Below are 27,933 nucleotides of genomic sequence, written 5' to 3'. Positions count from 1 at the left end.
CAGACTAATACACTAGTTGTATTTATTCTTTTATTAGTGATCTCTTCATACACATTGTTAATTTTTCTTTTCCTCTTTCTTTTCAGTAGTTGTGTTTTGATTTGCATGTTCTCTATATTAATAGCATATATTACCAATAGTTACTATTTACTTAATGACTACTAAGAAGTAAGCACATCACATAAAGAATCTCTTCTAAATCTATGCAACAATTTTTTCAAGGTAAGTTCTAGTATTCTTTTTACAGATGAGAAAACTGAAGCCTAAAGAAGTTCAGTATCTTGTCCAAGGTTATACATGGAAGACTCAGGTTCCAGAGTCTGGCTCTTCCTTTTGGATACTGTTACTTCACTTTGTCTATCACAATTTTGCAAGAATTTTTTTTTCCCTTACTTGTCAGTTACCGTATTACAGAAAGATTATCTCTTCACAGGATCACGTGTCTTTCCCACTAGCTAGATTGTAAACTTCTTATGGTTGAAATAAAATCGTTGTACCTCCTGCACCATACATGGTGCCCAGACAAAATATATATTCCATAAATATTTGTCAGAGTGAATTATTTGCTCTTATGTTGATACCGATATCTTGGTGGCCAAATTCGTTGTCTGATGGGCTACTATATACATTATGATGTTCTTTTCCCCCAGTTAGATGTTATAAAACAAACAGGCCAATTACATTAGATCATCTTACTTTGTCGATTTATGTTTTCCACAAGTAGATAGCAATGATTCATGATTAATAATCATGATTGAAAACAACTATCACTGGGTTCCATCATCCCCCCAAATGATAAGATCCTGGATAACCTGGGTAGAAAATTATTCACAGCACTGTCCAATCCTATTCTTCATTACTTGAATCTGGCCAAAAATACAGAAGTTGGTGATCAGCCCAACTGTTTCTTGAAAAATAGTTGTGGAAAAAAACTAAATTTAGTTACTGAAGTCAAGGTCCATGTACAACTTTCATGACCTTTCTTATATATTAGTCACTTTGAAAATAAGATCCAAAGTTGTGTTTAAGAGGAAATTGTTTACATAATAATACATTGAACTAGTGATTCATTTTAGAGTTTTAGATTTGAAAGGCTGCATTATCCTGTCTTAAAATTCACTGTAAATTGGCCCAGTTTTTAACTTTGTCACTTTTCTGAATGCCAGATTCTACCTGCTCCTTCTATGGAATAATAGGAATTCTATGGAATAATAAAAAAAGTTCTGATTAGATTCATAAAAGGAAGTCTTTCCAGTCTGCATGTGTTCTGTTTGTGGGTACAGTTATATCTCTTTGGAAACAGGAAGGATGATGCCCATATATATTTGCACAATGAAATAGTTACTAGGTTAACAAATGAGTTCTCATAGATGCTTACTAAAATTTGTATGTATATGCTTTCTAAAGCAAACCAAAATTAAATAAGCAAGACTCTTTTCTTTCCTGGCGGGACCCCTAGCTGCCTTGGGGACAGACTGACAGAACTGCTAGCTTCAGCCGAGGGAAGAGTTGAAATCGTCTGGAAATGCTGAGCCGTGCCTTTGCGGGAATGTGCAGCACCTGGCACTAGTATTTTAAAACCCTCTAGAGAGAGTCACCAGTGATTTTAAAAGCTGAGCAACAACTTGCTGAACTCCAAACTAGGTCAGTGAACATAGAAGGTGAAACTTCCTGTTAAGATGAGTTTCTCATTATTATTTAATAACAGTTTCAAAAGCAAGGTGGGCAGTGGGTCGGGGGGACATGCTGACAGTGAGGAATCCACTTTCTTAGACTCATACACACAGGATTTCTCAAACAAAAGAAGACCACCTGGCTTCAAAATTCTGACATCTGTTTAATAATACCCCAATAATTTTTCATTTGTGTTTTACAGTAGAGGTTATCAACCACTATTTTAGTAGATTAAAATTTTCTAGCAAATATTTTTCTCTAAAAATTAATATTGGCTCAGAAACATGCAAATAGATAAGTAGCATAGCATAAGTAGCTTAAAAATATCCAAGTATCCAGATGTATGTGAATTTATTGTTTGATAAATCTAATTTTTCAAAATGTTAGGGAATAAATAGCGTGAATACCAGAGGCCATTTACCTATTTTGAGGGGGAGAAAAGCTAGATTCCTGTCTCATAGCCTGCATAAAAATAAATGCCAAAATAACAGCAAAAATATTAGAATTATAAAAATATTACGAAAGATCTTGTGTTCTGTTCTTCGTTAGTCCCACGCATTTTCTTACGTTTATTTATTTCTGGTTACCGTATGCATATTCAGTTGATGTGTATGAATAGGATATTCCTTTCAATTTAGCTTCTATCTGATTTGTTAATATCAAAGAAAGCTGTTTAATATTAATCTTGTATCCAGCCACTTTCTTAACTTCTTAATAACTCTAACAGTTGTTTTAAGTTTTGTTTTTTGCTTTTTTTTTTCTGCCGCCCAGGCTGGAGTACAGTGGCATGATCTCGGCTCACTGCAACCCTAGCCTCCCGGGTTCAAGTGATTTTCCTGCCTCAGCCTCCTAAGTAGCTGGGATTACAGGCATGTGCCTCCATGCCCAACTAATTTTCATATTTTCAGTAGAGATATGATCTCACCATGTTGGCCAGGCTGGTCTTGAACTCCTGACCTCAGATGATCCACCCTACTTGGCCTCCCAAAGTGCAGGAACTCCAGGCATGAGCCACCACACCTGACCAGTTGTTTTAAGTTTTGATTGAATCTCTTTGATTAAATATGTGTATGCATATGCATATTCATGTATGTCTTTTGTTGGTTTTATTTAATTAGCCATAAACTCTAGAATTCTGTTTAACTAGTGATGACAGCAGGCATTTCTCCAGTTTCTATCTTCAAGTAAATATAGTCACTACTTCCACATGTAATTTTGTTTGTTACTAATTTTTATTTCAAACTCTTTATTGTTTTTAGGCATTTTTGTTCTATTACTATTTTACTTAGAATTTTATGAATTATTTATTTTTATTAAATACATATTTTATAATTATTCAATTTTTTTCTCTTTTAAGTAACATAAATAGATTAAAGGTAAAAATCTACTGAACAGTAGCTTTGCTTAGGTTAAATATTTAATAAAAATACATAAGTAATATTTATTGCTATTTTTGATTTGACCTAGCCTTTTTGGAATAAACCGTACTTCATCATGATTAATTTCTTTAAATGTCTTGTATGACTCTTTGCTAATGCATTATTTGGATTTTTTGTATCTAAATTCATAAATGATATTGGTGTATAATTTCTGTTTGTGCTTGCTTTTTCCTTTTCTAATATAATTCTTTGATGTTTCCAATATCCTCTATTATTGGTCTTTTCAAATTTTCTGACTGATCTGGAATCAATTTTGATAATTTAAATTTTCCTGGAAATGTCTATTTCATCTATATTTTTCAAATTAATTGTTACACTGTATATTTAAATTTTCTTAAAAATTTTTTTAGTTTTAACTATATTTGTAATTGTAACATTTTTTCACTTCTGAATTTGCATATTTTTGCTCCTCCCTTTTTTTGTCTTTTATTTCCCCTTCAAATCAGTGTTTACATTTTTTTTGTCAAGTTGTTACAACTTTGTCATTGTCTTTTGTTATATTTTGGCTTAATTGCATCATTCTTAAGAGAGTTTTCGAGTCCGTTTTCTTTGTGGTCAACTGCATGAATATATATTTGCCTTAGGTTATATACAAAGTTCTGTATGTCCATTAAAACAAATGTATTATTTGTGTTAATTAAATTATTTCTGTATTTACTGATCATCTATTATGTTCTGGACGCTGCATGATGTGCCAAGTGTGCAGTGGCACAAAGACAGAGCATTCCTATTTACTGCTATATGACATTTATTGTATGGGATATACCACAGTTTGTTTATTCAGTCACTTCTTAATGACTATTTGGATTACTTCCAGTTTTTAGTATTATAAATAAAGATTCTATGAACTTTTGTGTTTACGTTTTTGTGTGGAAGTACGTTCTCATTCCTCTTAGGTAAATAATTAGAAGTGGAAAGCTTTAGTCTCATGGTAGCCATATTATATTAATCTTTATTGACAGCATAAAATTGAATTTGGACTTTGGAACTAAATGTGGATTTTGCCTTATAATAGGACAATGGAATCTTTACATATTCATGGATCCAACTGAGCTGTAAAGTCTCATATATGTTACTTTTTATGCTTTCTTATCGTCTTTCTACTTAAAATATGTTTTCCCTGATAATTTGCACTTTTCTGTTGTATATTTTCCAGAATATGAATATATTACAGGGTAATAGTACCATCAAGAGATTCTACAAAAAGTAGTTTGTCATTAAATAAATTGAGAAAGTGCTTCTTAGAGATTTACAATTGATACTCGTATTTTAAGGACTATGAGAAGTCCTGCTTAAAACTACTCAGTGATTTCCCCTTGCTTTTAGACCAAATTCCAAATTCTTAACACAGCTCATGAACTCCTGCACTCTGACCCCTACTAACCTCATGACACTCTGACTTGATTAGTTCAGTGAATGTACCAAGTTCCTTCCAGCTTCAGGACTTCACACAAATGATTCCTTCTGCCAGAGCTCTTTTCTCTTTCTCCACACACCTGGATAATCTCTCATAATTCTTCTGGTTAACAAATTAAATATAATATCATTACAGAAACCTAGAATATAGATCAGGTCTACATTCTAAACTCTTGGAGCATCCTGTGCTTTTCTTCTGTAGCGCTGGTTACAATGACAATTGCATAGTTACATGTGTAATAATTTGATTTATGGCTGTTTCTGTAGCTGGAATATAAACTCCATAAAAGTAGGAACTTGTCTGTCTTGTTTCCAATAGTCACCGTATCTGCCTGTTTTAGACAAATAGTAGACACTTCACTTCATAAATATGTATTGAACGAATCAAGAATCCAAGTAATTTTACTTAACCGTATATTTCCAAAGCTTATTTGACATATCTCTTCCTAATTATCTTGCAGAATTAGTATTCAGTCAATAATGCTCTTAGGAATGGAGGGGTGTGTGTGGGGGGGGGCTGGTAATTACCCTATTTACTCACTTAATAAATATTTATTGGGTGCTGCTATGTGCTAGGCACTGTTCAAGGCATTCTAGGCACAGAATTCAGCAGTTTCTAAGCCCAGATAGTTTACCTTTAGCAATATTCAGCCAATAAATATTCAAAAGTAAATCATATACTAGTAATGAGTGCTGTGAAGACAAAAAAAAAATAGATCAGGATAAGATATGAAATGAAGGCTGAGCTTTAATTTAGAAAGGTGGTTAGAGAGGACCTCTCCCATAAGGTGACTTGTGAGTGAAGATCCAAAGATGAATAAGCTGTGCTTGCTGTCTACGGGAAAGAGTGTTCCTGATAGAGGAAAGAGAAATGACAAAGTGCCTGTGGTGGGAACATGTGTAGAGATCTGAGTGCAGTTATAGCAAGAGAACAAACAGGGAGAATGGTCGTACTTGAGGTCAGAGAAGGTGGAGAAGGGCACTGGGTTATGCAGGGATACAAAGGGCTTTGGAGTAACTCTGAAGGATACGTGAAGACACTGAGCAGAGCAGGAGTATAATGCATATTTTAGGAAGGTTACTAGCTCTTGTGTGGGGAGCATCTGTAGGAGGAGGAAACTTTCTAGGACTGTCTTATAACAATCTAGGTAAACAAAGTAGACTAGGGTGTTAACAGCACAGGTGATGAGAGATGGTGAAATTCTGGATATATTAAATGTAAAGACACCAGGATTTGCTAATGGATTGTGCGTAGAAGACTGAGAGCTTAGACTGTGGATGGGGAAACCTAAGTTTGGTTTGATCATACTAAATTTGAGATGCCTATAAGAAACCCAAATGAAGATATGGATAAAAATCTGTAAGTTTAAAGTCAGAGGAGATGTCAGTTCTAGAGAGATAAATTTGGAAGTCAACAGCCTACTGATACTATTTAAACTAGGGACTGGATGAGATAATCAAATAAGTGAGTATAGATCAAAAAGAAAAAGAGTCTAAGGACTAAGCCTTTGGGACTTAAATGTTACATCATCTATAGTAGTTAAAATTGAAACCTCATCATATAAAAAGTAAAATGGACATCTTTTCTTTTTTCTCTATCTCCTGGATTTTTTATTGTATGAGAAATTTTCTCTTTTCATTCGTTTTTTGAAACATATCTTCAACAATTATTTAGATTGGTGTATGCTTCCAGCTTTTTCATCTTTATTATTTTATACTGATTCATTTATCAAGTAGTAGCACATGAATTAAAGTAAACACTTTCAGAATTGGTATTAGTCCTTTTATGTCTGTGAATATCTTTTTCTTAATATTTGAATTACAACTCCACTGAATATGGAATTCTTGAGTTACAGTGATTTTCTTTGTACTCAATAGTTACTGATCTATTATCTTCTAGTAGTTAATGTTAAAAGGAGAAATCTGAGTCCATAGATATTTCTTACCCTTTGTAGTTAACAGTTTATGTGTTTGTTGGCTTTTATTTACTTATTTGTAATTATTGATGTTTGTTTGTTTCTTTTCTTTCTTGTCTGACTAGATGCTCATGTTTTTTTTTCCCTCATAAAATTAAAAGTTTCCACGACATATTCAGGTATTCATTTCTGTAACGTTTTCAGATTTTAGTATTAAAGTTGTACTTTCTCCATACAATTAATTATAGAACTTTCTATGTTTTTCATTGTTTCTTTATTATTTATTGTGTTTTTCTATGTTTATGCTATTGTTAAAGCTGTGTTATTTACCTTCAATATTGTTTATATTATATTGAAGGTAAATGATGCAACTTTTACTATTTTCCAAACTCTTCTATGTTGTGCAGGCCTGTTTATATTCTCTGTTTCTTCTCAGGTCATTTTTATTAATTTATATCTTACTAGTAAATTGTATGTCTCTAGGTTTTTAAATGTGGCCCTGCAGAGTTGCATGTTGTATTATTTTCTAATTTTCAGAATTTCTTCCTTATCTATAATTATGTTTCCTTTTCCTTTTGTTTTTATACTTTTACTCTCTCTCTCACTTTACTCCTTAAACAGAATTGTGAAGAGTCTATTTAATACTTCTTTGAAATGAACAGTTTTTGGAGTTATTAATCTTTTCCAACATTTTTTGTTCTGACTAATTGTGACACATATTTATTCATTCTCCTCTACTACTTTTTAAAAATCCTTTTGTTCCTTTATAATGTTCTTAAATTGAGTACTAAGCTCCTTTGTTTTTATTATCTATTTTTTAAGATAGACATTTTTATTTTTACTAAACCTTAAACATTTAAGTAACATTTACTAAAAATTTTTCTCTGAGTAGAAGTTTAGACATTTTCTATAGGTTAAAATATAAAGCACGCTCTTTTTTTTTTTTTTTTTTTTTGAGACAGAGTCTCGCTGTGTCTCCCAGACTGGAGTGCAGTGGCGCGATCTCGGCTCACTGCCAACTCCACCTCCCGGGTTCACGCCATTCTCCTGCCTCAGCCTCCCGAGTAGCTGGGACTACAGACGCCCGCCACCACGCCCGGTTAATTTTTTGTGTTTTTAGTAGAGACGGGGTTTCACCGTGTTAGCCAGGATGGTCTCGATCTTCTGACCTTGTGATCCACCCGCCTCGGCCTCCCAAAGTGCTGGGATTACAGGCGTGAGCCACCACGTCCGGCCAAAGCACGCTCTTAATTGCCTTCTAGAGATTGTAATTTCAATTTTGAATCAATGGCTTTATAAGGATACTTTTCTTAATTTCTAATCAGCTGAGATTTTATGCCATCTTTTCTTTATTTGTAATTTTATTAAAATGAATGTACTCTATAAAATCTTTCCTTTAAGAATTGTTAAAATTTGTTTTATGACAGTCACATGGGAGATTTCTGTAAATATTCCATGGTCATATACAACGAATTTATATTTATTTTTTAAAGAGGTAAAATTCTCTCTCCCTTTCTTCATGCACACACATACACTTGCATACACACATATACACGTGCACACATACATATATGAGTGTTTATGAAACTTAATTTGTTGATTATAGCATGCTGTCTCCATACTCTTACATACTGTTGTTCACCAGATCTGTTCGATTATGTGCCTTTGATGCAAACAACCAATAGAAAAATAGATATAAGTTATGAACAGGCACTTTACAGAAAAGGGTCTCATAAAGCCACTACAAATATAGGGAAATATTTACCATCATTAGCATTAGGTGTATGCAAACCATGAAAACAATGACCCACCATTTTATACCCATTTGATACACAAATTTTTTTAAAAGTCTACAATATTCAGTGTAAGACAGAATGTGGACAGAGAGAATCTTTATACAGTGCTCTACACTTTGAAAACTAGTCAGATATCATTTTCTAATGTTAGTCACCTATCCTATATGCCTAGATATATACCTAAGAAACACTCCATATCTACAGCAAGAGGCATGTATGAGAATGCTCATTACAGCGCTGGTTAACAAAGTTAAAACCCTGTAAAATCCCAAAATTTCATCAATGAGAGAATGGGAGGATAACTATGGCTCAGTGGAATGTTGTATTATAATAAAAATGAGCTACAGTAACATACAACAAGATGGATGAATCTTATTAATAAGATATTAATAAAAGGTAAATCTCCAAAGATTTTATACATGAAATTCCTTTGTATAACGTTAAGAATTTTTGTGTGTGTGTGTGTGTGTGTGTGTGTGTGTGTGTGATTTGAGAACATATAGATGGAAGGGAATTATATAAAAAAGGAAAGCAAGTGTGTGTTCTGTACAGGACTCAGGTGGTGGGAGGGAGTGGGGTAGAATAGGAGAGGGAGAGTATGGTTAGATATAGGTTATTGTTGCTCTTCTGTTTGTTTGGAGTAGAGTATCTCAGGTGTTTATGATGTAATGAAAAAACTACTGGATATAAAAATATCCAGCTAACTAAATAAAAGTAGGCTGTGAATGGATCAATGATGAGAAAGTATCATGAATGAGGGATTATGAATAATCTATTTTTGTGAACCTGAGGTCAAATAAAAAATAATAAATTGGGCTTTTTTTTTTTTTTTTTAACATACACAGGGTCTCACTCTGTAGCCCAGGCTGGAGTGCAGTGGCATGATCATAGCTCACCGTAACCTCGAATCCTTAGGCTCAAGCAATCCTTTCACCTCAGCCGTGAGAGTAGCTAATACTACAGATATGCACCACCATGCCCAGCTAAGATTTTTTTTTTTTTTGAGACAGGGTCTCACTTTGTCACCCAGGCTGCAATGAAGTGCCACAATCACAACTCATTGCAGTCTTAACGTCCTGGATTAAAGTGATCCTCCTGCCTCAACCTCCCAAGTAGCCTGGACTACACCCTGCTGATTTTGTATTTTTTGTAGAGATGGGGTTTTGCTATGTTGGCCAGGCTGGTCTCAAACTCTGGGCTCAAGCAGTCCTCCCACCTTGGCCTCCCAAAGTGCTGGGATTACAGGCAGGAGCCTCTGTGCCCAGCCTGATTTTTTTTTTTTTTTTTTTTTTTTTTAATACGGTTTTTTAGAGACGGGGCCTCCTCATGTTGCCTAGGTTGGTCACAAACATCTGGACTCAAGCAATTCTTCCACCTCAGCCTCCCAAAGTGTTGGGATTACAGACATGAGCCACTGTGCCCCATCTAAATTGGGCTTTTAAAAATCAACACACAATTTCTCTCTTTGATCTATCAAGTAGCTTTAAACACTACCTGTCTGGTATTAGTATTCACACTAACTTTTCTGTTTGTGTTTGTCTGGTACCTCTTTGCTCCCTGCTGTATTTTCAGTGTTCTTTTATAAATCGTTTTAAATGTCTCATAAAATGAACGCTTCCTAAACTTTAACACGCGCAAGACTGACCTGTATTTATTAAAAGTTTCTGTTCAGTGAGTCCGGGGTGGGACCTGGGATTTTGCATTTCTAGCAGGCTTCAGGGATGCGAGTGTTGCTAGTTCCACACACTTCGAGTAACAAAGTCATAAAATATATATATCTGGTCTTTTCTTAACCAAGAAAGACTCAATCTATATTTTAATAAGGGACTTTGGCATATTCACATTTAATGAAAACAACGCATATACTTAATTTTAGTGTTTCCATTCTACTTTATGTTTAATTTAGGGTTTCACATTTTTTTTTTTTTTTTTTTTTGAGACGGAGTCTTGCTCTGTCGCCCGGGCTGGAGTGCAGTGGCCGGATCTCAGCTCACTGCAAGCTCCGCCTCCCGGGTTTACGCCATTCTCCTGCCTCAGCCTCCCGAGTAGCTGGGACTACAGGCGCCGCCACCTCGCCCGGCTAGTTTTTTGTATTTTTTAGTAGAGACGGGGTTTCACCGTGTTAGCCAGGATGGTCTCGATCTCCTGACCTCGTGATCCGCCCGTCTCGGCCTCCCAAAGTGCTGGGATTACAGGCTTGAGCCACCGCGCCCGGCCAGGGTTTCACATTTTTTATGCTAGTTGAATTGTCACTATTTATTCAGTTTTTCTCTTGTTTGGAAATTCTAAAACCATTTTCTATTCAACTTATGGTGTTTTTCTGTTTCTCAACACCTGCAATTTATTCCTTAAACAAGTATTTCATAAATGCCTGCAATCATTTGTTGAGTATGTTTATGTACTATTCTTGGAAAACAAAATGCCAACTATTTCCTCCTTCCAAGGCACTCTCTTCATCCACTGATTTCCCTACCCCAATACAATGAGATCTTTAGGTTATATTTTCCTTTCCTCTTTTTCCCTACAATATAACATCTTTATAACTCATTCATGCTTCTCCCACCTTTACAACCTCTAGATATGGCTGAGGTAGCTATCTTTAGGTTTTACATTACAGCATCTGCTTTCTGTTCTAAGAATTGTATCTGAACAGTGATGTTGCTGATTATCCATCACTCTGTCATTATTCCTTTACATTCAATTACATATATTGCAAGGTGCCTCTCTCACTTCTCTTTCCTCTCCTTTTTATTTTCCCCTAATTTAAGTTTTTCCTTAAGATTCAAAAGTTGTTTAAAGTCCTTTTTATTAATATTTTTTTCAGATGGGGTATATGAGTGACATATTTTCTAAATTCTTCTATATCTTCCTCTTATCCTAGTAGGTAACTGATTACCATCTTGACTGGATATAGAATTCTTGGGTTGCATCTACTGAATTTCAAAATTCAAAACATATATTTCAACTTCAAGAAAGTGTTTGTGCTGTAATTTATTTTCCTTATGGGCTCACAGTGTAATAATGATCATCATTATTTGGTTCAGATTGCCATCTATCTCCTCAGGAGTTCTTTATTAGGGAGCCATCTGAGTGAGGTGCTTGGCTTGTTCTTCTACTCTTTAGACACAGTGTTTTGTTCCTTTCTCAGCTCATTGCTGCATTAGCTCTTGGGGCTCAGTTCACCTGCCATGTACTGTCCATGGAATCAGTGTCAGTGATGAAGCAGAAATAGTAATGTCTGTCCTTGTGGGCCAGTGGTATAATGGCCAACAGGTCATCTCTCAATAATCTCACCTTCAAGGGCTGATGTTCTTTAAACTTAGATGCCAGACACTTCTGCAGCTTCTGGGGAGCTGGGGAGACGAGTCAACCCTACCAACACCGCTTGCTCATGTTTGTTCTGCTCTTTCTCCTGTGGATTCTCTCTACAAGACAACCTAGCTCAGTCTAGAAGGATTCTCAGGGCAAAGCCACTCTTAATTTGGCATGTGGAGCACACTGTAGTGCATACCAAGTAGTCAGGAACATACCAGATGCCTCTCTACTACTGACAAATTCCAGACTCTTCAGCCTGGCATAGAAGGGCTTTCTCCTCTTTTTTTTTTTTTTTTTTTTTTTTGAGACGGAGTTTTGCTCTTGTTGCCCAGGCTGGAGTGCAGTGGCATGATCTCAGCTCACTGCAACCCCTGCCTTCTGGTTTCAAGTGATTCTCCTGCCTCAGCCTCCCAAATAGCTGGGATTACAGGAGCATACCACCACACCTGGCTAATTTTTGTATTTTTAATAGAGACAGGGTTTCACCATGTTGGCCAGGGTGGTCTCAAACTCCTGACCTCAGGTGATCCACCCGCTTCAGCCTCCCAAAGTGCAGGGAGTACAGGCATGAGCCACTGTGCTAGGCCTCTCCTCTTACCTTTCTAATCTTAGCTTCTCTATTCCCTTTCCTCTCACACACCCATCTGGAAAATTCACTCTTCTATGTCCATGCCCACAAATAAGTTTTGGCGCTCCTCCCTAGATTCTTCCTTCAGGCTGGCTGCCATATTCCTAACTATGATTGCTCCCTTCAGATTATTAGCAACACCATGGTCCCCACTACCCAGAGCTTGCTTCTAAGTTCTACGCATCATGGGTATTTGTCTAACCTGATAAGGAAAAGTCCTCTGATTATAATAAATTATGTCACACATCTGGATGTTCAGGGTTCTGCCATGATACCAGTCTTGAATAGAATTTTCCTATGATACCTTTCTGGAGGTGTTGTTCTGCCCGTATCTTCTGAATTAAAAGCCTAGAAAAGTGTTACAGGTATCGAACTACCATGTTAGACCTTAAGGAAAACGAAAGTCAATGTTATGTTTGAACAAACAAATCAACCCCTTCCCCTCTTTTCCATTTCTAAAGCAGTAACTAGTGGAATATAAATGTTTCTCTTTTCTTTTTCAACAGAAAGATCTGCATTGATCAGCATGGTAGAAAGTTATGGTTAAAATGATTTTAGAATAACAGACAATGCTAATTATCTGGAAAAATTCCTTGATTGGCTGATTAATTCATTCTTCCATCAATTGCATAAACACTGATTAACTGCTTTGGGTCAGCCTCAGCTCTAGTAGCTTTGTTTTAACATTTATGTTCATTCTTTGGATCTAGTTCTTTGATTCGAACAATTAGTGGTGGTGGTATGATTTTTGCTCTTATCACTCAGACTTCATAACTCTTGCTGTTTTGTCACTCTTAATATTTATATGACATCTAGTGAGTGATTGATCTTCTATAGGACCCTATGGTCACTCACATTTGCTTATCACTAGCACATAGGGGGCAATCCACAGATTTATGGCTGCCAATAAAAGTTGTTACCAAAAGTACCATTTCTTTTTTTTCCTATGTGCTAATTTCTAATAACTCTTGTGCAGGAGAGCAATTACTGACAAAAGTCAGCCTCTGTTAATAGAGTTTATCACACTTCATCATATATCCTTTGTCGTTGGAAGCATTTTGACAAGCCCAGGGTTAATTAAAACCAAGAAGACAATAAAATACACCTAATCAAACATAACAGGTACAGAAATCAATTAGCAGATTTATAGTACTTTGGAGGTTTCCATAATGTATAAAATTCAAAGAAACTATCGTTTCCATTTCCTCAAGACAGTGTAATTAAATTTCTAATTGAAACTATTTTTCAGTAGGTAACGTACAGTCCGCCCAAGTTTGATTTGCATTAAAGTGGGGTCTACAGAGGTTGAAAGAGCCTAGGAAATTAAAAAGATCATTGAGTCATTTCCATTATTGTTATTTTGTCTATCTGAAAGTTGGGGGAAAGTTATACTGTATAAAAAGGAAGAGAAAGGAAAAGTGGTGCTTTGCATGATAAAAAGAATAAGTGAAGTCTTCTTATATATCAAGGACCTCTGTTGTTACTCATTGCAAAAAAAAAAAAAAAAAAAAAAAAATCACCAAGGGAGAGTGAACATCTCAAATAACTCTCATGTAATGCACTAGTTTTGTCAGCATTGTTAAACAATTCATCTGGCTTGTTTTCTCAACTTGACAGATTCTTTTGACTGGATTGATTGCAATGATCCATTGCTTTGGTTTCATGGAGATGTGGCCTTAAATAAGCCATGTCTTTTTGAAGTTTTATTCCCCATCCAGCTAAGTGAAATGTGATGCCAGTCACCATGCCGGGAACACATTGTCTCAGTGGAGAATGGGTGAGGATCTGTATGGTCTAGTGTCTGAAAGGCTGTGTTCACTGCCCCTGTGGACTGGTTGACCAATGGGCATTTTCCTCTCTGCTTGAGGGTTTCTTCTTTAAATACTTGCCTACCTCTGCCTGATACTTTCTAGATTATCAATAAAATATCTTAATGCTATTTAAACATATAAATGATCATATTCTTTACCTTCCACCTGAAATTATTCTTTTTTTTTTTTTTTTCCTGAGATGGAGTTTCACTCTTGTTGCCCAAGCTGGGGTACAGTGGCGCAATCTCGTTTCACTGCAGTATCCATCTCCCAGGTTCAAGTGATTCTCCTGCCTCGGCCTCCCAAGTAGCTGGGATTACAGGCGCCTGCCACCACGCCTGGCTAATTTTTTTGTATTTTTGGTAGAGACGGGGTTTCATCATGTTGTCCAGGCTGGTCTCAAACTCCTAACCTCAGGTGATCCACCTGCCTCAGCCTCCCAAAGTGCTGGGATTACAGGCATGAGCCACCAGGCCCAGCAATTATTCTTTTTTTGACATTTCTGTGCCATCGACATTTAATTTAAATATAGTTTTGTTGCTTTGAAATTTTTTCGTTTTGCCTTTAATGATTACCCCCAAATGTAATTATTATCAACAACAAAATAACTTATATTTGTTTCCTGAACTGAGAATTAAATTCCACCCATTATTAGGTTTTTACTTTTTCTATTTGTTTTGTTTTTTAGAGACTAGGACTTGCTCTGTTGCCCAGGCTGAAATGCAGTGCTATGACCATAACTCACTGTAACCTCAAACTCCTGGGCTCAAGCAATTTTCCCACCTCAGCCTCCTAAATAGCTAGGACTACGTGTATGTGCCACCATGCCTGGGTAATTTTTTTTTTTTATTTTTGTAGAGCAGGGGATCTTGCTATGTTGCCTAGGCTGATTTTGAACTCCTGGGCTCAAGTGATCCTTCTGCCTTGGCTTCCCAAAGTGCTGGGATTACAGACGTAAGCCATAATGCCTAGCCAGGGTTTTACTTTTAAGCTGTGAACAAACCAAAATGTATTACTCCTTTCATAAAATGATTGCTATAGAACAAACTGCAAGGTCAAAATTAGATTTTAGATATTTATTTTGGTCTATGGTACTGACTGTGAGTTTGTGCCCATATAATGCTAATAGAAGCCATATACCTTGAACAATTTCATGGAAAAACATCAACCAAAACATTGTTGGAATTCACATAGACAACTGTGATAATATGTTTATTTTTTGTTGTTGTTGTTAAATGCTAAGATATGCTGATGGCAAAGTAAAACAAATATTCAAATGTGTGTAAATCAATATTTAGTCAAGACAGGTGTGATGATGTTAACATAAACCTGACGTCATGCTTTTTCTTTTTCCCTAATGATATCTGTTTTCTGGCCAATTCATTGTTTTAAATAACTTCATTTGAGTGTTAATGGCTGTTAAATGAATATGAAAGAGTTAGGCAATAAATTAGTGGTGGCTGGTTCATACTGCATGTCCCTAGGTTAATGATGGAGCTCTTATCTGGACTTACTCTGTTGGTCAGTGGAAGATGCATCAGAAACAAAAAGGTTTTACGTCTAAGCTATCTTTGTTGCTTTCCTGTATCTCAAACCCTCCTTTCTCAATTCTTTATTAGCTCTTCTCCCTTTTTCCACTCCTTCATGTGAATATATGTATATAGATAGATATTTTAACACTTTTATTTATCAAAATGTGAGACTCGAATATAGGCAACACAAAACAAATGTCATCAGAACAGACTTTTTACAGGAAAAACAATGACTAGTTATCCTAACTACTTCATAAATCAATGTATGAATATGACATTTAACATAAACATAACGGAAGTTAGCATAAAACCATTAACAATTGTTCTCTTCATGCAGTGAAGGATCCTGGTTGTTTTACTGCAAATGGTTTAGAAGACAAAACATAAAACAGCAGTAATAAACACAAGAACTGAACATATTCATACAGGCAAATGATGTTTTTATTTTTGAATTATTTTTCAGAACTATGAAAATTAATACCAGGAAATACTTTTTTAAATTTATAACAGCATCAAAAATAATAAAGCACTTACAGATAATTTAACAAAGAAGTACAAAACATGTATACCAAGAACTATGAAACATTGTTCAGCAAAATTAAACAAAATTTAGGTAAATGGAAGCACATACTGTGTTCGTGAAGTTGAAAACAGTATTGTTTAGATGGTGATATTTCCTCCTCTTAAGTTGACATATTTATTCTTACATTTTCATGCTTTTATGTATGATATGAGAATGTGAATATTTAAGACACAGTACTCTACTCATTTTCCTACACTTTCTTCATCTGAGAATTCTCCTGTTCTGTAGTGTCAACAAACTTTAATTTGCAAATAACAAATCTCTATTTACTGTTGAGTCCTTTCTCTTAGGCTTTGATTTTGCTGTGTACTACTGGCTGCCTACAAGACTTTCCACTTTTAGTATTCTCTGAAACCCCAAATGAACATCCTCTTCCCAGCTCTTCTTCTGTTAGGGGTGCCACCATATTCCAAGTCAATGGTAAAGTGGTTTAATTCTAAAATAAATAGACAAAAATGTATAATGGTTCAGACTCGATTGAATACATAGTACAGGGTGAGAGAAGTCTGCAGGGTGACCCTCCCCGTCCATGGAGGATTGCATGCAGGAGATTCTGTAGTTCAGATCTTGAAGTGCTGCATAATCTCTGCTCTCTTATGTTGGCTGAATCTCAGTGTCATGGTCACACATATCTCAAGGGAAGATGGGAAATATGGTCTATCACTTTGTCCAGGAAAAAAAAAAAACAAAACAAAACCAGAAGTGGGTGTTGATGTATAGCCATCAATCTCTGCCACGACCACCGAAATTTAAAACTATAGTTTCAACTCTGTCTTATCCCCCATATCAGGTAAAAATCCTAGACCAAATGCTGTTATATTTTCAAAGCATAGCTTATTGAATCTTCCCTCTGGTCCTGATACTACCACATGGTCCAGGTCCTCATCCCTTCATATCCGGATTACTGCATTAGCTTTCTAAGTGATTTCCCGAATTTCAAAACCTCTTCTGCTCCAATCCACCCTACAAAATCCTCTTCGCACTCACTTTCCTTATGTACAGCTTTCATTTTTTATGTCACAGATTGAAACCTTCAACAGCTCTCTTTTCTAACATATCAAGTCTAATTTCTCCTGCTTGGTTTTTAACAATGGATATAATTTTATAACTTTTTCTTACTTCAGCCAACTTTGATCTACCTCTGGAAGTTTCTGCCATGTGTTTCTGTATCACTCAATTTAGATATAAATATTAACTGTTTTGTGTTGTTAAATTTTACTTTATGTGCTTTAGAGTTTTCTTCCTTACTATGTTGTGAGCTCTTTGAGAAAAGAGATGATGTCTTTTATTTGGTTCCCCATGTAATCTAGCACATTGCTCAGTGCATGCAAAGTTGGTATTCAATAAATACTTGTGCTAAATCGTCTAGCTGTGTGAAGAAATTAGTCATTACACTGATTTTATTAAAGGTGTCAGCTATATTGGCAAATCTTTGTTACAAACTGCCATTTATTTATGGAAATCTATGCTTAATTATAATTAGTGCCAAAGTATCTCAACACAAGCAGATATAAACTAGAGACATTTAAAAGCCTGGGGAAACTAATTTCAAGTAGTTTTTTTTCCCATTAACTCAACTAACAATTTAATTCTGATCCATGTCCGGGAGAGGCTCATACTCTAGAAGGAAGGCTAGGATACATACAAATTGTGGTAGGCAGAATTCTAAAATGGTCCCAAAGATTTCTGCCACCTGGGATACATGCTCTGCATAATCCCTACCTGTGAGTGTGAATGGGACCTGTAAATATGATGAAATATCACTTCCATAATTATGTTACGTTACAAAGTGAAAGGGAATTATGGGTGTAATGAAATTCTCTGATCAGTTGATTTTGAGTTAATCAAATGAATGATTATCTTTGGTGGGTCTGACCTAGTCAGGTGAGCCCTTAAAAGAGAAAATGAATAGCTTTCCTGTGGGCCTGGAAACATGCAAAAGCTACGTTGTAATCTCACTATGGAGGAAGTCTTGTGACTAGGATCTGAGGGCAGATCCAAAGAGCTAAGAAAGCTCCAACGAGAAAGTGAGGACCTCAGTCCTATGACAATAAGTAATTTAATTCTGTTGCCAAACAGTGTGAGCTTGGAGGAGGATACTGAGGACCAGAGGACAATGTGGCCCAACTGACACCTTGATCTTAGATTTGAGAAACACTGAGCACTTTGTTACTTCATGCTCATATCTGTAAGATAACAAATGAGTATTGTTTTAATCCACTAACTTTGTGGTAACACGTTGTACAGCTATTGGAAATTAATACACATATTTCTTACAATATGTTATTTAATTGCTATGATGAACTGTTATAAATGAATTTAATCATGTTGAGATTCTATAAATTTTAATTTTAAGACTTGAATTAGTTCCAATATAAAAACTCATATCAGACAAAAATCCTTTTGGACTTGAAAGTACCAATGTCATTTACTTTCATTTTCTTGACCTTGAGTCAGTTAACTTCTGACCTACCTCAATGAAGCATAGGTTGGCATTCCCTAGTCTATTTTCAAAGACTTCTATGAAAAATGATTTCACCCAATTATCAGTGTTTTATTAGGTGGTCACCCCTTCTTTACTCTTCTCTATCCTAGCATGCATATCATGCTGACTTAACATCATTTTCTGGATAGCGCACTAGATTAAATATTCCAAGAATCTTTGGAGGAGAGCCAAAGTATTCTTTTTGCTCTTTAGAAGGAAAATGGTTTAAAGGAAGTTGCTGCTTAGCAAAGCCATTACTCTATTGCAGAGCAGGCATGTTTCCAAAGTACATTAACAATGCTAATGAGAAAACTAGCCCTGGAATGAAAAAAAAGGGGAAATGAAGAAGTCATTTCATCATCAGATGTATTCTGGTGAGGTAGAGAAAGCCTAAAGTATGACTCAAGAGATGTGGCCTCTATTGACTGAAAGTCCTTGTAGAGCTCTCTATGTCTCAGTTTTTTTTTCTCTTCTCTTCTCTCTCTTTTTTTTTTCTTTTTCTTTTTTTTTTTTTTTTTTTGAGACAGGGTCTCGCTCTGTCACCCAGGCTGGAGTGCAGTGGCATAAGCATGGCTCACTGCAGCCTTTACCTCCCATACTCAAGTGATCCCCCTGCCTCAGCCTCCCAAGTAACTGGAACAACAAGTACATACCACCACACCCAGCTAATTTTTTTTTTTTTATTTTTTGTAGAAACAGAATCTTGACAATTTGGCCAGGGTGCTCTTGAACTCCTGAGCTCAAATGATCTGCCAGCCTAGCCTCCCAAAGTGTTACAATTATAGGTGTGAACCACTGCGCCTGGCTTCAACTTTTAAAATCAATAATGTGGGAGCATGAACTACATAATCTCTGGGTTCCCTTCCAACTTTAAGATCAATAATTCACCTATCCAATGATAAAATGGGGAGGATAAATGTGGGATCTTAGTGGAAAGCATAGAATACTTAAAGTCTGTGTAAGGATATGAGAGAGGAAATATTTTTCCCTGAAGATCAGTCTCCATGTGAAGGCGAACACTCGGTTGTCTTCCGCACATCAGCAGCTCTATGGCTTTCCATTGTTGAAATTTATTAATCTCAAATGCAGCACCCTCCCTGCCCACCTCCTCTGGCCTTTTCCATTCCTCCATTCATCATTTTCTTATATATTCTCTATCTCCTTCCCAGCTGAATTCTTCACTCTTTTAAAAATACATCCTATCCTTTCCCATCTGTGGTTGGCTTTTGTGGTACTCACAGCTGGATTGTTCTACCTTCCATTTTCACCTGACAAATCCTGTTCAGGCTTTAAGCTCTAACTCAAAAAACTACCTTCTCTATAAAGCTTTCCCTCCTGGTACTTCTCTCCTAGAAGTGACTGAGCTGTTCTTCTTTGGAACTTCCCTTGCTATGCATCCTTCTTCAAGCATAAGTCTTTATCTACCTTATATGTTATTTGTGCATATCTCATTCCTCATACTGCGAACAGAGATGTTTTGGAAACTGAACTGAGTAGTTCCTGAGTTTAGACTATAACCTGAAGGACATGTTATATTAGCTTGCTTACCTAACATCTTGTCTTCTTGTAATTCTTTTTCCTGTTACTAGAGTGCAGCAAAAGTAAAAAGGTAGTTTCCTGATAGCGTATATTCTCAGGAGTCCTTCCTGCAGAATATTCATGGTGATAAGATTCAGGAGAGCAAGTGCTAGGAAATTAGCTATGCTCTTTCGTAGGAGTCTTGCATGAGCTTGATGGTTGGCCAAAGCAACAAAGGCTGAGGGAGACAAATTGCTTTGGTGGGAGTCACATGTCTAATTAGGGGCTCCAGCACAGTAGGTTTTGTTCCCTCTTCTCTCTAATACACACTGCTTCAGGGCCCACCCCTCAAAATTGCTTAAGGCTGCTATGATCCCTGAGGCAAAAGTATCTTCTGAATGAAGAAAACACTGATTTGATTTGCTTCTTCACAAGTTTTACTCCCAGATGGTGCCTCCAGACTCACAGAATCTCAATAACATTTTATTTCCTTTCAGGCCATGGCTGATTTGCAGTGCTTTTCCATTTATAATTTTCAAGCTGAATACCTTTATGACTTTTCTGTTTCCTTTTTCTTTCAACTTGGAGCTGGAATTAAACTTAAGAATTTAGAAAAAACAGTTGTAAGCCGTTGAGGGGAGATTGTAAAGACGTACGAACAAAAGGTCTGAAGAAGGAAAGAACAAAGAAGAAAATTGGAGGCGTTGGAAGAAAAGTGGGGAATCTGGCCAACATTACTCAGTACTACATGAGCCAGAGCTGAGCTAACTACTTGTCTATGATGCCTCATTTCATCTTATGACAGACCAGAAAAATTAAATCATATGTCCAAGATCCCATAATAAACAAATTATGGAAAAGGGCTTTGGATGGAAGACTGTTTAACCTCAGGACCTATACTCTTTTAACCACAACTTGCTGGGGGGATGCTGAATAACATGAAGGCTGAATGCAGATCAAGTAAGGGACTGATTGGAAGGCAGAGGGAGATGAACAGGTTTATCTTCTTATTCTCTCAGTTAGAACAGAGTGCCTGAGCTGGAGAGCACATTGAAGCATCCTCTAACTTCCAGCTTGTGTGCTGAAAACCTAGAGAAAAACAACCCGTGCGGCTTCCAGGAATTTAATTCAGATGACATGCTTCTTTCTTTCCATTTTCTTTGGTTTTCATGAGCCCCTAAGCAGTTGTACTGGTCCCAAAGTTCTGTTTCAAGTACCCTCCTCTTCCCCTCTTGCTTCCCTCCCCACCAAGGATGACACTTTTACTTCTGAAAACCTTAAGCGGCAATCTACTCCAATTGGGTCATTAAGGTCAGAGTTCCTAGACTAAAAGATAAAGAAGAGAGATGTCTCAGCAGAAAATAAGGACTGGAGTCAACTCTGAGCCTCATTTACTTGGGTAATAATCTCAGGTTCCTGATGTCCTCATAATACACACACCACACTCATCCCAGCATTACTTAGCTGCCAGAAGTGTAAACTATGAGATTATTATTATTATTTTCCACTTTCTGGGATCAGAAGAATAAGAGGTAAAGAAAGACAATGGTAGTTTTATTTGTTCATTTATTTATTCACTCAACATCTCTGCTATGTTGTGGGGGAAATACAAATGCAGAATGTCCACAGTTTCCACTTTTGAAGAGATTATAGTGCTGGAGACACTGACCCAAGATTTGAGAGTAATAAGGTAGATTTAAGGCAGTGGAATGATTATGGACAAGCACCTAAATACAGTGCAGAAAATAGGTATTAAAAATTATCACGAAGAAAAGAGGGTAGAATGGGTTAAATGAGAGGCAAAATTAGGTGGTTGAAGGAGCACAGAGAGGCGCTTACTTGGACACCAGAATGGGGCTGTCGGGTGGGTGTCCCTGGAGCCTCGGTGACATTTGCCTGAGAGCTGACTTCAACGAATGAAACAGAGGGGAATGATTAAGAGGTGGTGTCCAGAGACAAAACCAAAGGCAGAGGAAGTCAGGCTGTCTACCCAGTGATTGGAGAGGGATGCATGGAAGGGAGTCACCATGGCGACTGGACCAAGGGCTGATGGTCCTTCTCAGAGGCAGCCTAGTGAGGTGTTCAAGCAGGTTCTGAAGCCAGGTTTACTGGCTTTCAATCCGGACTTCATGGCTTACTCTCTGAGAGACCCAGAGACAGTTACTTCAACTTCTTGTTTTACAATTTCTTCATGTTTAAAATATCATTGATTATTATGGTACCCACCTACGATACCATACCATCCTAGGAGTAGATTGTACAATTGAGTAAGTGTGGGTAAAGTGCTATGAATAGTTCCTGGCACATTGTAAGTGGTTAAAAACTGCTATTTATTATTAGTTATTAGTAGTTAAGGACACTTCTCTAAATTCAATTTGGGCTACTAGTTAAATTTTGAGAATGACTTTCAATTCTGATCCTTACCAATCTCTTTGTCAACAGGCACTGCCATTCCTTAGCCCATTCCAGACAGAGCAGAAAAGAGAAAAGAAGAAATAAAGCAAAAGAAACAAGAGGGCGTAAAAGAAGCTCCCATGGTTTTTCTCTGAGAATTTCACTGGGGATCTAATTTTAAAGACGTGAAGATTGAAGAAAGAACACATAATTTCAACCATTTTGTTAAATGAAATTTGTTGGCTCTATAAAAACGCTTCTGTTTTGGTGATGTCCTCCAGTTTTCCCTGGTTTTCCTCATGAAGAATAATAATTCTGTTCTGTCCTCTCCATCCCAGACTCTAAATATTCTTTTTTTTTTTTCTTTTCCATGAAAGCAAAACTCCTAGGCTACATCCCGTGCAACTCCAGCAATGTGAGCAAGCTTTTGTTCCCCGTATTGGCAGCATTTCCCCGTCGTTTGTCCCCCTGCCTGTCTGCAGGTCTCGGAGCGGCTCTGCTGTCGGAGATTGCAGGGAGTTGGTGGATTCGAGCCATGGAGCTTCTTTTATGAGCCAAGTGCAGAGAAAGGAGCTTTTCATACGCTCCAGCCTGCAGTCAGGTACTCCCTGGTGGGCTCCTCACAAAGCCTAGGCCCTGGAGCTCTTCCCTGGAGTTTGCATTTGTTTCCTTATAGGGCACATTCCTGGCGATGGGCAGGAGGAAATGGCAGCCCAAATAAGAGGCAGCCCTCTGCAGCCACTCTGGGCTGGTTCCCTGCTCAGCCCATAGAAGTCACTGGTTTGACCCATTCCTCCCTAAAGCCAGTCTGAGTTCTTTATTAGTGAGCATGAAAAATGCTTCAATCATAGCACCAGATGGTACCCAAACCAATTTGGATTGTCAGCTGAGGCCTACTCATTTCCAAGGACTTGGTCTAACATCAGTGTTATTTCCCTCAGTGCCCATCCAGCCCTAAGAGATGATCTTGCTCAGATGATTTTGATGAGAAATAATATTATACTCTACACAGGACCACAGTCATTACTTCTTTCCATCTTTATTAATTCATTCAACAAGCTTTTATTGAGTGCCTGCTGTGTGCACTAAGCATTTTAGGGCATACCAAAGAGAAATTTATTTCTGTTCAATAGATATTTGCTGAGAATCTACTATGTAGGTGGCAAGCATTACACTAGATAATGGACATATTAAGTCACTAAGAACAGGTACTCATAGATGTAGAGAGATGAAGCGTGCAGTTACACAACAGGTACTGGGAAAGGCAAGTAACCCAATGTCCTGCATTACCCTCTTTCAATTTTGCTACTTGGACTATAAACAAAATTTAAGTTGGTACTCTATTCTCTCAAGCTTCCTGAAAAGAATTTGCCAATAACATTAATATACCACTTATGCAGGAAGGATGCAAGAGAGAGTCACTGATTCGGTTCTCTTCTACCTTACCACTCAGAGTGGTCCATGCACTATCAATGATGGCATCTCCTGGGAGCTTGTTAGAAATTCAGGTCCCACTCCAGACCTGATGGATTAGAATCTGTAGTTTTAATGAGATCCACAGGTGATTTATCTGCCCGGGGAAGTACTGCTCTGCTAGTTATTTGTGTCTGAGGTATTCCAACAATGATGGTGGGCTCAGTGAAAGATCACCACATTTATTTTTTCAGTGAATATTTATTGAGACCAACAACTCAGTATCTGCTAGTTACATAATCTCTTTATTTTTTTAAAAAATGTGCAGGCCATTCCTTACACATGAGTCATTGAGTTTTGGACTTCGTCACCTTGACATGATTGCCACTGTTGATTGGACAGAGATCCAGATTTAAACCAAAAACAGCCATTGATGAGCCAGTGACCTTCACAGTATTCTGACCAGAAAACTCTCTGAAGCACGGTTGCATTGTATTGCATAAGTAACTTAGCCAGAGGCATTTTCCTAGGGAATTCAAAAACTCGATAGGATTGATGTTCACCGTAGGTAAAGTTAGAGAAACTTAAAAAGAAGCAAGCAGGAACCATCAGGTTGAGAGTAGACAGGGAATAGGAGAAAAATGTCCAGGTCCATATCACTGTTGTGTGTGTGTGTGTGTGTGTGTGTGTGTGTGACCGAGTCTCACTCTGTTGCCCAGGCTGGAGTGCAGTGGCATGATCTTGGGTCACTGCAACCTCTGCCTCATGGGTTCAAGTGATTCTTGTGCTGCAGCCTTCCGAGTAGCTGGGATTACAGGCGCCTGCCACCATACTCGGCTAATTTTCATATTTTTAGTAGAGACGGGCTTTCACCATGTTGGCCAGGATGGTCTGGAGCTCCTGACCTTAGGTGATCTGCCCACCTCAGCCTCCCAAAGTCCTGGGATTATAGGCATGAGCCACTGTGCCAGGCAAGTATAAGCATTGTTAAGGGTTCACTTAGAAAAGCACTGAGAACTTCATATATATGTCACCATTAGTCCTCAGAGCACCACTGAAAGGCAAATGTTCCAAATGTATGTTTTCAGTGGGCGATGTAGACTCAGAAAAGAGAGGTAATTTGCCTGTGATCTCTCAACTGTAGAAACATCAGAATTTGAACCCAGCTCTAACACGTTTGAAAGCCCAGACATGCATTTTTTCATGTTATCTTCCTTCAGCCTATTGCCTGCGTTGTTTTGTTGTTGTTGTTGTTCCAGTCCTTTTCATGAGTGTTCTGGGGCCACTCAGATTCCAGGGCAAAATTATGGGCACAATTTGCTCTCCAGTGTGACATAAAGGAAGTGGTTCAGTGCCCTTGGAAGGTTCAGAAGAGCTGCTTCTGCACCCACCACCATAGGAAGGTGCTGGGGGAACTATGAGATGAATCCTGGCTTTCTTCCTTCCTTTAAAGAGCTTATAATCTTTTTGATGAAAAGAAGTCTGAAGTATTTTTTTTAAAAATGATTATGTAAGTTAGTGTGTACGAGGACAGAAACTTAAGGCAGGTGGCAGAATTTTAGTGAGGCCTTAGAAAGACTTGAGATACATGAAGAGGAGGGGCCATGCCAGTCTGGGGCTACAGTGCAAGCAAAGGCAGGAAAGAATTTGTTGCAGTATGAGATGGAAAAGTAAATCATCTGCTCCCATTTCTCAAAAAAGCATCTACTTCAGGCTCAGTGAATGCATGCTATATGAAGAATATATGTGTGCTATGTGAAGAATATGTGCATGGTATGTGAAGAGTATATGCATGCTATACGAAGAATATACACATGCTATGTGAAGAATATACACATGCTATATGAAGAATATACACAGGCTATATGAAGAATGTATGCATAGTATGTGAAGAATATATGCATGGTATGTGAAGAATATATGCATGCTATGTGAAGAATATATGCATGCTATATGAAGAATATAAGCATGCTATGTGAAGAAAATACATATGCTATGTGAAGAATATATGCATGCTATGTGAAGAATATATACATGCTATAGGAAGAATATATGCATGCTATGTGAAGAATATATGCATGCTATGTGAAGAATATATACATGCTATAGGAAGAATATATGCATGTTATGTGAAGAATATAGGCATGCTATATGAAGAATATATGCATGCTGTGTGAAGAATATACACATACTATATGAAGAATATACACATGCTATATGAAGAATATACGCATGCTATGTGAAGAATATACACAGGCTATGTGAAGAGTATACACTTGCTATATGAAGAACATATGTATGCTATGTGAAGAATATACACATGCTATGTGAAGAATATACACATGCTATATGAATATATGCATACTATATGAAGAATATATACATGCTATGTGAAGAATATACACATGCTTCATGAAGAATATATGCATGCTATATGAAGAATATATGCATGCTATGTGAAGTATATACACATTCTATATGAAGAATATATGCATGGTATGTGAAGAATATACATGTGCTATGTGAAGAATATATGCATGCTATGTGAATAATGTATGCATGGTATGTGAAGAATATACATGTGTTATATAAAGAATCTGTAAGTCCAGTTGGTGACCAGAGAGAGACTGTTATGGGTCAGAGTGAGACTTGTGAAGAACCTGAATCATGATAGAAAAACAAGAATCAATGGGTTGATAGTTGTGGACTGGCAGGAGATGTATGTGAGTCAGAAGGAGTGCCCCAAATTGTGTCTACACTCAGGAGAGTGGGTGGACTAGGAAGTAGGTTGATGAAAGTCATCTCCCTTTTCACCACTGTTAGGAAGGGGAGGGGTCTCGTGGTTAATCACTTCATAGGTTTATTCTTGGAGAAGATGGGGGTTCTACCACGTGAAATGTGTCAGAATCTGTAATTATATGTGCCAAAGACTATTTGTGCTCAACAAATACCCATTGCTCCCTATGTTTCTTAGTTTTGCCAGAAGCTAGGAGGTGCTAGAGTTTTGTCCAATGGGCTGCAGTCAGAAGTGATGTAACTCTCTTCTGAGCCTGGCCCATAAAGCATCCCATTCAACCTTCAACCCTTTTGTGCCCTTCTTTAATAATTTGGAGGCCACATGTTCCAGCTAGTGTAGCTGTGGAATGGAGGGCTGCCTCTTGAGCATTGGGTTTGAAATATTCATGCTGAGCTGCTGAAAGTTTGGAATTTGGTGGTTGTCACAACAAATTCCAGCCTTCGCTGACTGATACAGATGTATTTTTGTGTTTATGATTGCCTAACACATAGTAGATGCTCATAAATATTTGCTCAGTGAACAAATAAATCATTATATCAGTTACCAAGACTGGTATGATTATTTTTTCATCTTAATTCTCTGCTCTTCGAGAGCCTAGTGTGTGTTGGATTCTTTCCCCTTCAAAGGTCTTGATGTCATTATTTTCCAGGCGTTACCTGAATGTTTGAGAGAAGTTTGGGGAGAGTGGAAGGTGCAAGAGTGATTTTCCCCTGCCCTTCCCCCTACTAGGGATCATCCCGGGGACCTTCATCTGCTGGGAAAAACCCTGCTAAAGGAACCAGATCGGTCGACCCAAAGAAGGGCTTGCCCATTTAAAGACTGAAAATTCAGGAAAATCTTTCAAAAAAAATATCACAGATCTCGGCAATCCACACATCATTTTCTTTGCCTAACATATTCACCAACCAATAATGTCAAAACCTCTCAGTTTGAAAGAGATCAGTTCTGTGTTATACCCAGCATTCCTGATGTCCTTCAGGCTCTGATGTAATAATAAAAAAGTGTAAAATCACTCAGGGTGATCTGGATTCAGGGCAGAGGAAAGGGCTCCTGCTGGGTGGCCCCCTTTTCTCTTTCCTTACATGTAAATTTTACACACTTAGCCCCTCAATTGGAACAAGATGAGGATTTGTTTGGTTTGCAATTAACAGCTGAGTGAAACCTTCTAGAGCTGTAGGCTTTGGGGACACACATTTCCCATCAGGCCTCCACTCCC

At 37.4% G+C, this 27,933-nt stretch overlaps 1 long non-coding RNA gene and 1 other non-coding gene across 2 annotated transcripts; both read left to right on the top strand.

Moving 5' to 3' along the window:
- Nucleotides 1–21: 21 nt before the first annotated feature.
- Nucleotides 22–22,839, top strand: LOC101010534. Its single transcript, XR_640502.3, has 2 exons — nucleotides 22–1,644; nucleotides 22,556–22,839. It is a non-coding gene; the product is annotated as an uncharacterized LOC101010534 (long non-coding RNA).
- Nucleotides 8,968–9,038, top strand: LOC116272144. The gene has a single exon (XR_004180864.1). It is a non-coding gene; the product is annotated as a small nucleolar RNA SNORD113/SNORD114 family (small nucleolar RNA).
- Nucleotides 22,840–27,933: the final 5,094 nt, after the last annotated feature.

Source organism: Papio anubis, chromosome 1 (genome assembly GCF_008728515.1).
Source record: "Papio anubis isolate 15944 chromosome 1, Panubis1.0, whole genome shotgun sequence".
In the NCBI taxonomy this organism is placed as follows: Eukaryota; Metazoa; Chordata; class Mammalia; order Primates; family Cercopithecidae; genus Papio; species Papio anubis.
This window is presented reverse-complemented; position numbering and strand designations above follow the sequence as displayed.